Source organism: Argiope bruennichi, chromosome 5 (assembly GCF_947563725.1).
Source record: "Argiope bruennichi chromosome 5, qqArgBrue1.1, whole genome shotgun sequence".
Lineage (NCBI taxonomy): Eukaryota > Metazoa > Arthropoda > Arachnida > Araneae > Araneidae > Argiope > Argiope bruennichi.
The window spans coordinates 63905680-63919116 of record NC_079155.1 but is presented as its reverse complement, the minus strand read 5'-3'; positions in this window follow the sequence as shown (position 1 = coordinate 63919116).

Sequence of the window (13437 nt, the reverse complement as noted above, 5' to 3'; positions counted from 1 at the left end):
TGTATTAATCGTAAAAATAATTAATTATATTTATTAGGCTTATCATAGCTAAGAAAATGCTCTATTGTCAGCACTTTATTATAAAAATAGTAATAAAATTAATTGAACTAACTTAAATTTTCTTTAAAAAATATTAAATCCTATTCACTGTCATTTATATAATGATAGATCATCGCGTTGTATGGATATTTATAATTTCGTCTTAAAATATAATATTAAATGTTTAACAATAAATGGAATTCAGTTAAATATTATAATTAATACGTTTTCTGAAAAGTCATATAGATTAAAAACATTAATTTATATTTAAGGGATTAATTTAATTTTTAATTTTTTAAGAAATATATTATAATTTCTAAGCCATTGTGAATTCTAAAGCCATTTTTAGATAAAATGATGTACGCTTTAAAAAATTACTATTATTTTTTTTATCAAAAATTTATAGAATACTTTTTTCATTATATTTGCAAGCTGCACATTATGCATTGTTTTCATCACTTCTTAAATATGATTGTTTTTGATAAACTATGGTGTTTATATCTGTATAATCACTTCTCAATTACTACTATGGAAAAAAGGGAATTCAGCCAATTGTCAAAAAATACAAAATTGATTATTTAACTTTATATTGATATCCATGTTTTAACTTACTTAACGAAATGTAGGAGTTAGACAGATGCTTTCTTAACGATAACAATTATCTATACGAATTATTATCGATTCTATACAATAACAATTATCCCTTTGGCAGATAGGAAAGTTTATTCAGTATAGTTGATGAAATTTAATTAAATTTAGCTGGCTGTTTATTTCTATAGACGATTTTTCTTTTTCTTTTTTTTCAAGACAAGCGCAATATTTGATTGAATGTTCCCCTCATTGGTCAGATTTAAATATAATGGTTTTATAAAAAAATAGGATATCAAAGTGAATGGTATATGTATTCCTTTGTGCCTTATAAGTAATGGTAAAGTGACACAAGCGGAAAACTATATAGAGAATATAAAATGCACTTAAGAAAGTGCAAAGAATGGTATTTAAAATATTATTTTTTAAATTTTGGTGCTGTTTCTCGCTTAATAAATCCTGCACAATTGATTAAGACGACTTAAAGAAGAAGTCACCATGAAAATTCAAATAAGGGTATGCGATAAAACTGGAATGGGCAGTAAATTAAACATGATACGAACAACAAAGATGGCATGCTTGTGATTAAAACTTGAAACGCTTCTGTCTTATACATTGAAGATTAAATTTGATGTCTGTGTCAGTTATAGAAAGAATTTGGCCATAAACCAACGATAGTTTCACAGAAAATAATTCATTTTGAAACATACATCCATGACATTTTATAAAATAATTATCATTCTTCAACTAAAAATATTATAAGGCAAATAGACCCTGACTCACCCCTTCTATATTGGATCAAAATGATCCTTTGTACGACAGGAAGAAAGAAAAAATTAAGAAATTTAGAAAAGAACATAAGTAGCATGGGACTCTCATATTTAAGATTTTAAAGCATAAAGATCAGAGAAACTATTCTATTTCTAATATGAAAGATATAAAATACACTATAATGTGCAATCAAACTAAAGATAATAATTATTATTATTTTTAATTTCCAATCATTTTAAATGATTTTGAGCTATATTCCATCTATAATACAGTATTAAAAACAATACATTATTCGCATGGTATTATTTTATTTCATAACTTCCAGAAAGCTTTGACAAAAAAAGGATTGATCACACTGTTACCTATATATGCAAATAATTAAGCTTATTTTAAAATTTATAAAATGCATTCGGAATGAAAGGTTTTCTGATCGATCTTCTTTATTTTCATTTATGAAAGAAGAATGAAAAAAAAATAATAATTTGCTTCTCTCAAAATTATGAACCATTCATTTTGTATGCTTAACTGAAAAAAAAAAATCCTAAATGATGAGTTCATTTTTTCCCTCTGCACATATGCTTTTAGAAGGATCATGTTTTTCATTTGATTAATCAGATTTTTTTTATTGAGCCCGAAGTTAACCTATACGTATATTTCCCAACGCTTAATTTGAACCGAAAAACGATCTTTTTGAAAGTTATAATTCAGGATTAAAATGCCTCAAGCGAAGTTCCAGTCATTGCCTGTTACGTTCTGAAGGTATTTGATGAGGTTTGTGGAAGTAATTTATTTCTTCATTTTACATTCTTCTTTCTTCATTTTTCAAAATTTATATTTTTTCCCCCTGTTTTAACAAATTTTTATTTAAAATAGTTCCCAGTTATATATATATTTTTGAAATCTGAGCTGCCGAGTAAATTCCTATCCTTTGGATTAATGATAAATATGCAATTTAAGAATTTACTTCTATGCCTACATTACTATTACTTGCAATGAATTAAGGAAAGTTGATGTAATGAAGGAATTGAAAGTCGAAAAACGCGATAATTAATGAGAAAATAAAAATTAATGTTTCTCTTGATTGATTATTTCATGAAAGTTTGACGTTTCTCAATATAATAATTAGATTATTTACTATTTGATTGAAGCCTCCAAAACTGTATTTTACAATGCATAAGTATAAATGGCATTGGTTTGTTGGTTTGTCATCGCTTTCTGATTTCTAAACGAGAGTATCATAATCAATTTTTAATTTGTATTACCTCTCATTTCAAAAGCATTTACTTTCATTTATTTGTAATAAGATCATGATAGGATTACAGGTATGGGAACAGTTTATAGTGCTAAGATAAAAACAAAATGCTGCATTGAATATATAAAGATAAATGTATACAATACAACTGAATATAAATTCTACATTCATATAAAAATATGCAGTTGAAAATATCACAATAAAAATTATACAGCAAACAGTATTACTTACCGTACAAATTATGAAATAATTTCCAGAATATACATGATGATATTTGTACCACACTGAAACACAATACGATGTCCGAATAAGATTTTTTTATTTAAACAATTCTGGAGAAATTCTTTTAAAAAAAGCTTATGGCATCGTTTTTTCCTCGATTGTATGAAGAGGCATCAATAGACCAAAACTCATTTGCACATAGATTTCTTATGCAAACAAAATCCCATTCGTGTACGTAAATTGCTCTTTCTTTAGTCGGAAATCAGAACTCACGGGAAATATCAGAACAATTCCACTAGGAATAGAAATTTTTTCTTAAAATTGTTCATTTTACGAATATAATTTTAATTTCGAATATATCTCAATTTTTTTCGTAGTTTAGTTATAATTTATCAGAATATTTTAGATCAAACGACGCTTGGCCAGTTACAAAGATGATTTTATACTACTGCTTAAATCTAAACTGGGATTGAAGTTTGAAGTTGCTTCTATTTTCCGAAAAGAAAAAAAAAATAAGAAAACAACTGTTGTTGAATTTCAGAAAACGATTTATAAAATAATATTCTTTTTTTTTATTGAATATATTGCGCTGTGCTTAAAACTCTTAATGATTTTCTTTTCAATATGTTATCTTGCTATTATAATTTATTCTTATACTTGTAACATAATTCTTTACTTTATTTCTGATATATATAAAAAAAAATATTGTTCAGGAAAACGGGAATTTTAACTTACTTGCTGAATAAAGAGGATTGCGTAAAGAATATGATGGTTGTTTCTCATCTCTTAAATATCAGTTTGAATAGTTAAATATCAGTATAAATTTTGAAACGCAATATATGTAACAGATCCTGCGGTAATTTTTTTTCTCTTTACATAAAGCGTTTCCTTGGAGTGCCTAAACCTCTCCACCCATTTCCCCACGAAAAAAAAGCATAATAATAAGCATCTAAATAAAAAAAAGTAAGAAAAAATGCACGATATTTTTATAAAACATCTGGCGACGTTAGAAAATACAATTCAGTGAGCCGTAAAGACATTAAACTTCATAATTGTATTTAATTTCTTTATTCTTTTTATAAGATAAAAAGATCTATGATATTAAGCCACGGTACAGTAAATAAAAAAAAGAGTGTTTCCTTTTTCTTTCTTTTTTTGTCAGTAATATAATTTCAACAAATGCTAAAAATAGTAAAGAATAATTTTTTTTTAATGCTCTGGTCTTATTTTCTTCCTATAATTGAAATGTTTTAAGTTTCTAAATGTTCGATGTTCGATTTTTACTTTGTGATTAAGCTCTAGTTAGAAAGTTTTTTTTTTTGAGGGGTGTGGTGTAGACAGATGGAGAAAAATAATTCATATGCTATTCTTTTGTTGGAACTTCAAAATTAAATTATTTTTCTAGCATTATCTTTGAGTAAATGTGCAGCTGATACAGTACGGAAAGAAACGGTATTAAGGACACATTCAATTACTTGCCGTAAATAAAAAAATTAGGTTAAAATTATGTTAATGTTAGTTTATTATTCAAAAAGTGTTTTTTTTTTGCATAATAACATTTATAGCCTGAAATTTAATTCATACTATACATAATGCAACACACATGGGACAACGTCACTGAAGCATATATCGTTCAAAATGCAATATAATGCAATGCAAATTCAATATCATTCAATAGAGCAGATAATTAGACTTGGCAACTAAAATTTTATAAATATCTGCTTCATTGTAATTAGTTGTTCCTTAAAATGGCAATTTTAAATATTAGTTTTTAAAGATTTCAATTAAGGCTAGATAATTATAAAAATTTTAACCTTATATCCGCAAATTTATTGCTCATTTCACAAAAAAACTCATTTACAACATTTGAAGATTCAAAAAATTAAGTTTACAAATTTTTTTAATAACATTTCCATGAGGTTATTCTTTAATTTGAATAAATTTTCAATATTTGCATTGTACACAGTTTTATAAAATTATTTTTCCTTTATTCAACAATGCACAACCATGTTACAAAACTATGAATTATCGATTAAAAAATTGAAAGTTATTGTTCGATCAAGAAGAAACCGATTAATAGATTTTCATTTTTTTTTCTAGATATTGTTTCAACACATTATAAATCTATGCATTTTTTTGTTGCATGTAATGATTTTAGACTGATATTTTTTGTTTCTTTTTTCATTTGAAAATTTGTTATATTGATTTGCTCATGCACAGAAGACAATGGTTGTTGGAATTATGCAAGACGAAGACTAGAAGACTAGATTCACTTATCAATTGAAAAAAAAAAATATATCATGTTAAAATGTTCGTAAGAAAAGTTTCAAATATCTTTCTATCATCTTTTAAATTTTTAATTGCAAGAAATTAATTAAATAATCTTATTTTTATATTCTGCATCAAAAAATGACAAATTTGAAGAAATGAAACTACTTTTTCCTCTCTTCTTTCCTTAACTCTTCTTTTAAATTTCTTCAAATGGGATTTCCAGAATTGTGCATTAAATTCGAATTCATCTTGTTTCTTGAGAAAGTAACAATTCTTTTTTCTCCATTTTCTTCAAATGAAACTACTCATATTAAAAGTATAAAATTCTTTATTTCTCATACATAACTATTTCTTATAGAACGTTTTTTTAAACCAACAGCTTTTCGTGTAAATTATTCATTTTATTTTTATTTTTGACCATACTGCTCTCACATTCATTAACATTGCAGCAGTATAAATTTTGTATCCTCCTCACCATTAATATCATGAAAAAATGAAACAACTCGATCATTGAACCTATATTCTTGGTAAAGAGACCATTTTCTTCTATTTTCCTCAAATGCAACTATGCATAAAATATTAATACATTTCCGCATTTTCGTATATAACTGTCTACTGAAACAACTTTTTGTACATTTCAGAAATTTCCAGCTGCTTGAACAAATATTATTCTTTAAAAAACGTGTTTTAAAGTAACAAATCATGTTGTTCTGGTGGAATGATGTTGGTTTAAAAGATAGAAACATAGAATAAATAGGGATTGATATTTAATTTAAAAACATGAGATACAGTATACGAAATATATTTAAAATCAATGTGCATGAATTTAAAGCGCATTACATCTGCTGTGGTAAAACTCATATTATGACATGGTGATGTAGAAAGTGGCCCCTGAATTCGAAGGCCTGACGTACGTTGATGTCAATCATTTTCGTTATTTGAGCTCAGCTTAAATAAAAAAAGTATATCAAAATATAGTATTTGGATGAATTAAAAGAGAAAACTAAACTAAATGCCACTTCATTTCAATAATAATAATAATTCTTTTAAAAAAAAGTTCTTTTTAATATTAAGTTGTAATAGCCATGGTGGAAGGATGTTGGATATGGAGTTAGAAGATTAGGGGCTTGATATTTAATTTTATTAAAATGGGATATAGTATATGATTTAAAACCAATTATTATTGTTATTGTTATTATTATTATTATATGGAACATTTGTTCAATATGAGTTGTTGATAGAACATTATTTTTATACGTTTTAATAAAATCATAAATAATTGGTGTTTTCATGCTTTTTTTTATCTTTCAAAACAAAACAAAAAAAAAAAACCCGCGATTTTATGTTGCAGTTCGTAAAGTAAAATATAAATTGCATTTGCACTGAAGAAGTACTGACAACTTTCACCACTGAGTTTAAAAATGTTATAATATTTTACGTTGCCTAAGATTATGTAATTGCATTTACGTGGTATTTATTGTTAACCATTAGAATAATACTTGAGCTGCGTCTATCACAAATCTTTTGAAAGGTATTCCAAAAAAAGAACAAATTGGTAATATATTGTAAATAGTAAACCTTATAAGAATTTATTCTAACAATTCTGAATTCTAATTTCATGCACTCTTTATCTATTAATTTAAATATGTGCTTATTTAGGGACACTACTGAAAGTTTTCGCTTAACTCCCACTTCATTATCTGAAGTCCATTTATCAGAAAATTTCAAATTGTATTCCCATACAAACATAATGAAACAAAAGCTGCTTTTTCGAAATGAAAAGAGTAGAAACTATCAAGAGACCCAGGTTTAATTTCCATTCAAATAACTTTCGAACAGGGTGAGAAGAAAATTGCAATGAAGCATAAAGCAATCTACTAGATTTGATTGCTTTAAAATTATCTACTGAACTATTGTCTAAACATGTGAAGGGTGATTTCTATCTATCAAGATCCATGTTACCGCAACTGGGATTAAATTAATGAAGTCCACACTTTTCTCGATTTTAATTAGAGTATCGTGCATCCTGATATAATAGGAGTTTTGTATAAAGTATCTAGCATATTTAAAACTGCAATCCTATTTTTAAGACTGCCATTGATTTTTGCATTTATCTTTCTTGTAATGTTAAAAATAATACATATTCAAAAGCATTATTTCAAATAAAAAATGAAGAAGATAAAGAAGCCTTTTAAAATTTATTTTTCTAATATTATATATTAAAATAGCCTCGGAATTTCTAGAATTCTGGGCGGTTGAAATTAGGAAATAAACCTTTTTAATAATAATAATAAGGTAATTTAATTATTTTTATTAGTTTATCTGTTAAGCGTATAATTATATAAAAAATTAAGAAACTTTGCTGTTGTTTTAAAATTGATATTGAAATATCTAAATTTTGTTTCACTGAAAATTTTGGCTGTAATTAAAACCAGTTCTATATTAACTGTTAGATGTTCACTTATTACACTAGAAATAATATAAATTAAATCACAGTTAATTTCATTTTAATTCGTCATTAACTGTAGATAACCTGCTAGGCTATCATCTTTACTATGTCAAATTGCATTTGCAAAACAATAAGTTCTTTATATTTAATTGATGAATGAAATACATCAAAGTATTTTATTTGCTTTTTGAATTAATAAAAAAATACATTCCATTTTTAAAATAAAAATTATAATAATTTTCTGCTTAATATTTTTTTAAATCTGTCATCTTTTTATCATTTAACCAATTGTGAAATTACATTGCGTAGTTTTGTAATAATACTCCTTCTAAATGTTCAAAAATGATATAAATCCTTCAATTTTATCAATATTTAACGAAACTCAATTTTTAATCTAATTTCACATAACAAAAACAAATGATTACAAAAAATAATACTGGAAGAAATTAAGATTTATTTTTCCGAAGCAATATTTTATAAAATATTTGGACAGTAAGAAATTCCTTGAATACCCTTCACAATGCATAAGCCCAGGGGGAGAAGCAGATTTTTTTTTCATAAGAAAACAATGAAGAGTTTTAAATGCAAACGCACGCAGGAAGTTTTTAGTCAAATGGAAGTGCGTGATCTGTTTGTATTGAGTTCCAATTACCCTTATTTTTCTGAGAATTCTTCCGCGGAATCCAAATTAAGTATGATATCAAGTGAAAACGATTTATTCAGATTTCTCATATTCAATTTCTTTGCTAATTCTCGGAACTATCAATCCTTCAATTGTTTCTTTGATTTTTTTTAATTTGTATTTTATTGAGGACATAAGATGTAATCTCTACGTTTCACTACAAAATTTTCAAAAATTGCATTTAATAATAGAAAATTGTAGTGAATTATAGAAATCTAAATATGCCATTTACTTCCATGAATATAATAACAAAACATGTCAATCGATTTGGTGCACATAGCTGAAATTTATGAATAAAATTGTTTGTTTTATTTTAATATTGAAAATGCTATATTTATTGAGTACAAGCAGTTAAAAAGCAAGAAATATTAAAATACAAATAAAGACCCTCCCAAAAAAATAAACACAGATTTTTAAAAGATTTAAATTTGGCTTTAGATTGGTCAAGTATCTTATGTAGTGATATTTTTCTTTGGTAAAATATGTATGCACAAATTTCTAAAAATTAAAATTGGACTCGCTAACCTGCTTGTAGAGTTTTTTTGTTATTTCTGAATTTAAATTTAAAAAAAAAATTGACTCATAATCGGAACAATAATTGTTTTTTTTTTCAATGAATATATTCCTTTTAATTCCTTTTTTTTCTCCGCACAATATTTGTTAACATTTATTTTCAGGAATATTAATCGAATGGCATGAAAGAACTAACATAAGCATGTTTATCATTTTTGTCAGTAAAAATTTATTACTTTTTTTCTTTTCAGAGAACATAAATATAAATTCTCATGCAACACACAAATGAAACAGATACTGAATAATTAAACCCTTTTATTTCTTAAAGGCTTTATGGATATTTATATGGAAAAGAGCTTTAGCAAAAATAAAGAAATAAATAAATAAAATTGAATTATTTCATGATGACAAAAAAAATGTCCTAATTCCTTAAATGCATAATTCAGTGGGGTATACTTAAAACTAATATGTAAATTTTATTTTAGTGGATAAGGAATGCTTCATTATTAATATATAGTACTTTAACGAAAAATTAAGAACACTTTTTTCTATCTCTTAAAGAATTGCGAAAGATTTAAGCTATGTTATGGCAGTAAATATAAGCATTTCCACTTCTTTTATATTATTTTCAAATAATTTTTATGAAAATCATAGTTATAGTAATTTTTTTCAGTATTAACTCTTAAAGAAATGGGAATCCAGTTCATTATTTTTAAATAAGCTATATTTTATGCTGATTTCTTAAATCAAAATATAGTTTTTAAATGACTGGATGGTTATAGTTGAACTACAAAGTTTCATGAAAAGACAAGACAATTATATAAAATTCTTCATTATGCAATCAGAAAGAATTTCAGAAATATGAAAATGCAAAATATGAAACATTCATATTTCCATATTCATATATAGTATTCATATCGAAGGTATATTTCATATTTCCGAAAATATGAAATACACCTTCATAATGAAATAATTAAAATTTGTTTATTTTATTAATTTTGTATTTAATTATTTTATATTTATTATTATTAGTAGTATTTAATAAATTTTGCTGGAGAATATACATTTTACTAAGATAAAAATGCAATTTTTCAATTTTAATTTCAATAAATGTATAACATTTCACCTGATGCCAAAAAATATAATATGCATTGGCTTGAAACACTAAAATTTCATATAATAATTTTCCAATCTAAATGGAAGAAGTAACAAAAATTATAATTCTTAATAGTATTTATATTCATTCCCATTTTTTTTTTAAAATTAGGTTTATTTATATACATTTTACTTAGCCAGGATGCTTAATTACATACATATGGGATTTTTATGCATAGTTTTATTATATTGTAATGTTTATAAGCATTATGTTAGCAGCAAAAATCTATTTTCTAATTTACGTCTAAGCAATAATGACTTTATGATGTAATTTATATGTAAAACTTTATAATGTATGTAACAGGTATTTTGTTGAATAATATCTAATAAGTTTGATATTTTTTTCATGTATGAAAATATGTCCGTTGATATTACTGAAATTTTATTCAAATATTGTGCTAATTATGGGATGAGTTCATTTAGAATTATTTTTAGTTAACGCGCTGTAATTATGTTGAGACAGATTATCACTCCCCTATTTTCAATTAAGTACTAAATAATTTTTTTTTTACAAAAATTAATAATTGAAATTATAAAGAGAGATAAAGACACAATTTTTATGCAGTTTCAAAATGAAAGTATCACTTCGTCATATACATAACGAAGTAATACCACAGCAACTGCGAGCAAAAAGAAATTCGAAATACTGATTACAGAGCGAATGAAAGGGCCATAGAGAACTGGAAAGTATGTATTGTAATTGAAACCTTTTAGAGGATGAAAAATTATTCTCATTTTTTTATTGTGTTATTACTGGGCATTTGCTTAATTTACATTTAATTTTAAAACAGTTAAGAAAAAATGTGATAATTACTTAAAATAATCCAAATTTTGTTTTTAACATATATTAGAGAGCAAAAATTTAACAGCAACAATAATAAATTCAGCAATAATTGTTAAATTATCTACTTAATAAGAAATAAACAAATTATAAATACAAATCCTGCAATTAATTTTCACTCCTAAATTATTCAATTCTAATATATACTTCCTTCTCCCCAGCATTTGAAAATGTCCATTGAATTTTATACGATCTTCAGAATTGGGTAATAAATACTGTAAATACAAGGCAGTTGTTAATTGAACCTTTAAGATTAATGTTCTCCAAAGGTAAGTCCTTTTAATTTACATGCTGAAAGATCTGGAATTCACTTTATTCTCAGCATTAACTTTGTAAATGACATTTAAGAAACTGGACATTGTCTGCATGCTAATTCCGTTGTAATTTATTGGAAAGTTTAAGTGCTTGAGACAGTTTTGATAATCAGTTGTTGCTGATAAAGGACATTGTAGAAATAAGTGTCCTTTTACAGGATTAAATTATGAATGAAGTCTTAACACACTTGATTATTATCAGGCAATTCATGGATTCGTCTACTATGTCTCAGAAAGTACAGAAATTTATTTATGAGCGTAATAATTAATGAAAATTGCATAATAAAAGAATATTATAAATCATAATTAAGCAATTTCATAATCCATCATACAATAAATTGTAAGATTATTCTATTCAATAAATAAACATTTAAACTTACACGAGCAAGCCTTATAAAAAAGAAGATTCTATAAAATGACTTTTATTAGTTATAATAATTAATTTGAAATCAATGAAGCAAAAATTATTCGCTATATTATTGATTTTATTTTTTATATAAATTCCGTTAATAATCTTATATTTTTAACTTGCTCAGTTCATCGGAATAATAAATAATCTAGTAAGATTTACCAAATCATTCTGGTAATAACTACATAACAGAAAATTGTCCAGCAGTTTGGTTATTCCTAGGATTATTAACAATATATCTAATAATCTCAATTTTATGCTTTGAGTTGCAATTTTATACATAAATTTCAGTATAAGTTGCAGCTTTCTGACAGATTTTATTGAAAATAATTAAACAAATACTATTTTCTTTCACATTTTTCAAACGTTTCCGGTAAATATATTCATTTTGCAGACAAATAAATATCTAAAATTTGTAGACAATAAATATCGAAGTAGACAATAATAAGTTATTGTAGAACAATAAATGGCGAAAAGGGCGAATTTTAAGAAAAGGAAAATTTGTTATTTATTACGATATTGAAAAGACCATTCCTTTATTTTTCATTGCTCTTAGCATTTAAAATAAAAAAAAAAACTAAACAATAGGAATACAAAAATGCTAAATTCAATCTCTTAAAAATACCTCAAGTTCTTCCGTGAGAGTTTTTATTGAATACAAAAATGATAAAGTAAATTGTTAAAAATGTATTGCTCTGCTTAATCGGTCGCCCCTTTAAGATAAGGTCTGACGATCTGCCTTCTTTTATGATTGGATTGTTAGCAAAACAAAAGAAACAGTTTATTTTTTAAAGTCATTTAATATTATTTTAAATATAGTGATATTAAAATTCAAATGTAAGTTTGAGGATATTCCTTTGAATTATCATACAAAACATAATCTAGAACCACTTGTCAATTTAAAAAAAACATACTTGTTTTACTACAATACTCCTAAATCTAGACATAGAAAGTGCTAATGAATGTCTCGCATGAAGTAGACTTTTAACAGCAATATTTTTGCACATGTTAACCCTTATCAAATTCTCGCAAGTTTTTATTTTCGTTTTTGTTTTCAAACTTTTGAATTTTTTTTTGTGTATGTGTCAGTCAACTTAAGTGATTCTAACACTTAAAACTAGAATTATAAATATAAATTACTTCTTTTATTTAAATCAAAATATAAGTCCCACTAAAAATCACTTTCAGATTTGAATCTCATACTAAGTTTTATTTAATATTATTTGGTTAATAACACTGTTTGGCAATATTGGCCTAGAATATACGTATATAAAAAAGAATCAACTTTGTTAATCTAAAATTTAATAATTTTTCTTTGTATCAAGCTTGAGATAAATTAATTAATGAAGCTATTCATTGCTGGAAAGGCACATGAACTATCTTATTTCAACAAAAATTTCTTAAAGAATATTCCTGTATCAAATTCTAAATTTTGATAATAGAATAAAAAAATAATATTTAGAAGACATGGCATTTAATTATTGCAATCATTTTTTATTGCAATAATGACATTTATTTATTGCAAATTTTTTTATTGCAATAATGACATTTATTTATTGCAAATTTTTTTATTGCAATAATGACATGACATTTAATTATTGCATGATTTTGTTTGACAAAAAAATCTCCAGAATATTTCGGTAATTGTCGATCATATATTTATTTCTATGTGTGTTTGTAACCTTTCAGTATTGTACTTAGCTATTAAAAAGATTTAAAAAACTGTTCGAATGACTTGAAAATTACATTTCACAAGGCTGAATCTGTTTCTCCATTAGTTCCGTTATTTCAGATTGCCATAATTTCATTACCGAAGTATATGTAATTGGCGCTCTATCCCTATTTAATAGCTCGGAATCAATTGAATTAGACCTACCAAATTTGGAATAGATCTACTTTGCTCATAAGAATAAATCTAATTTTTAAAAAAT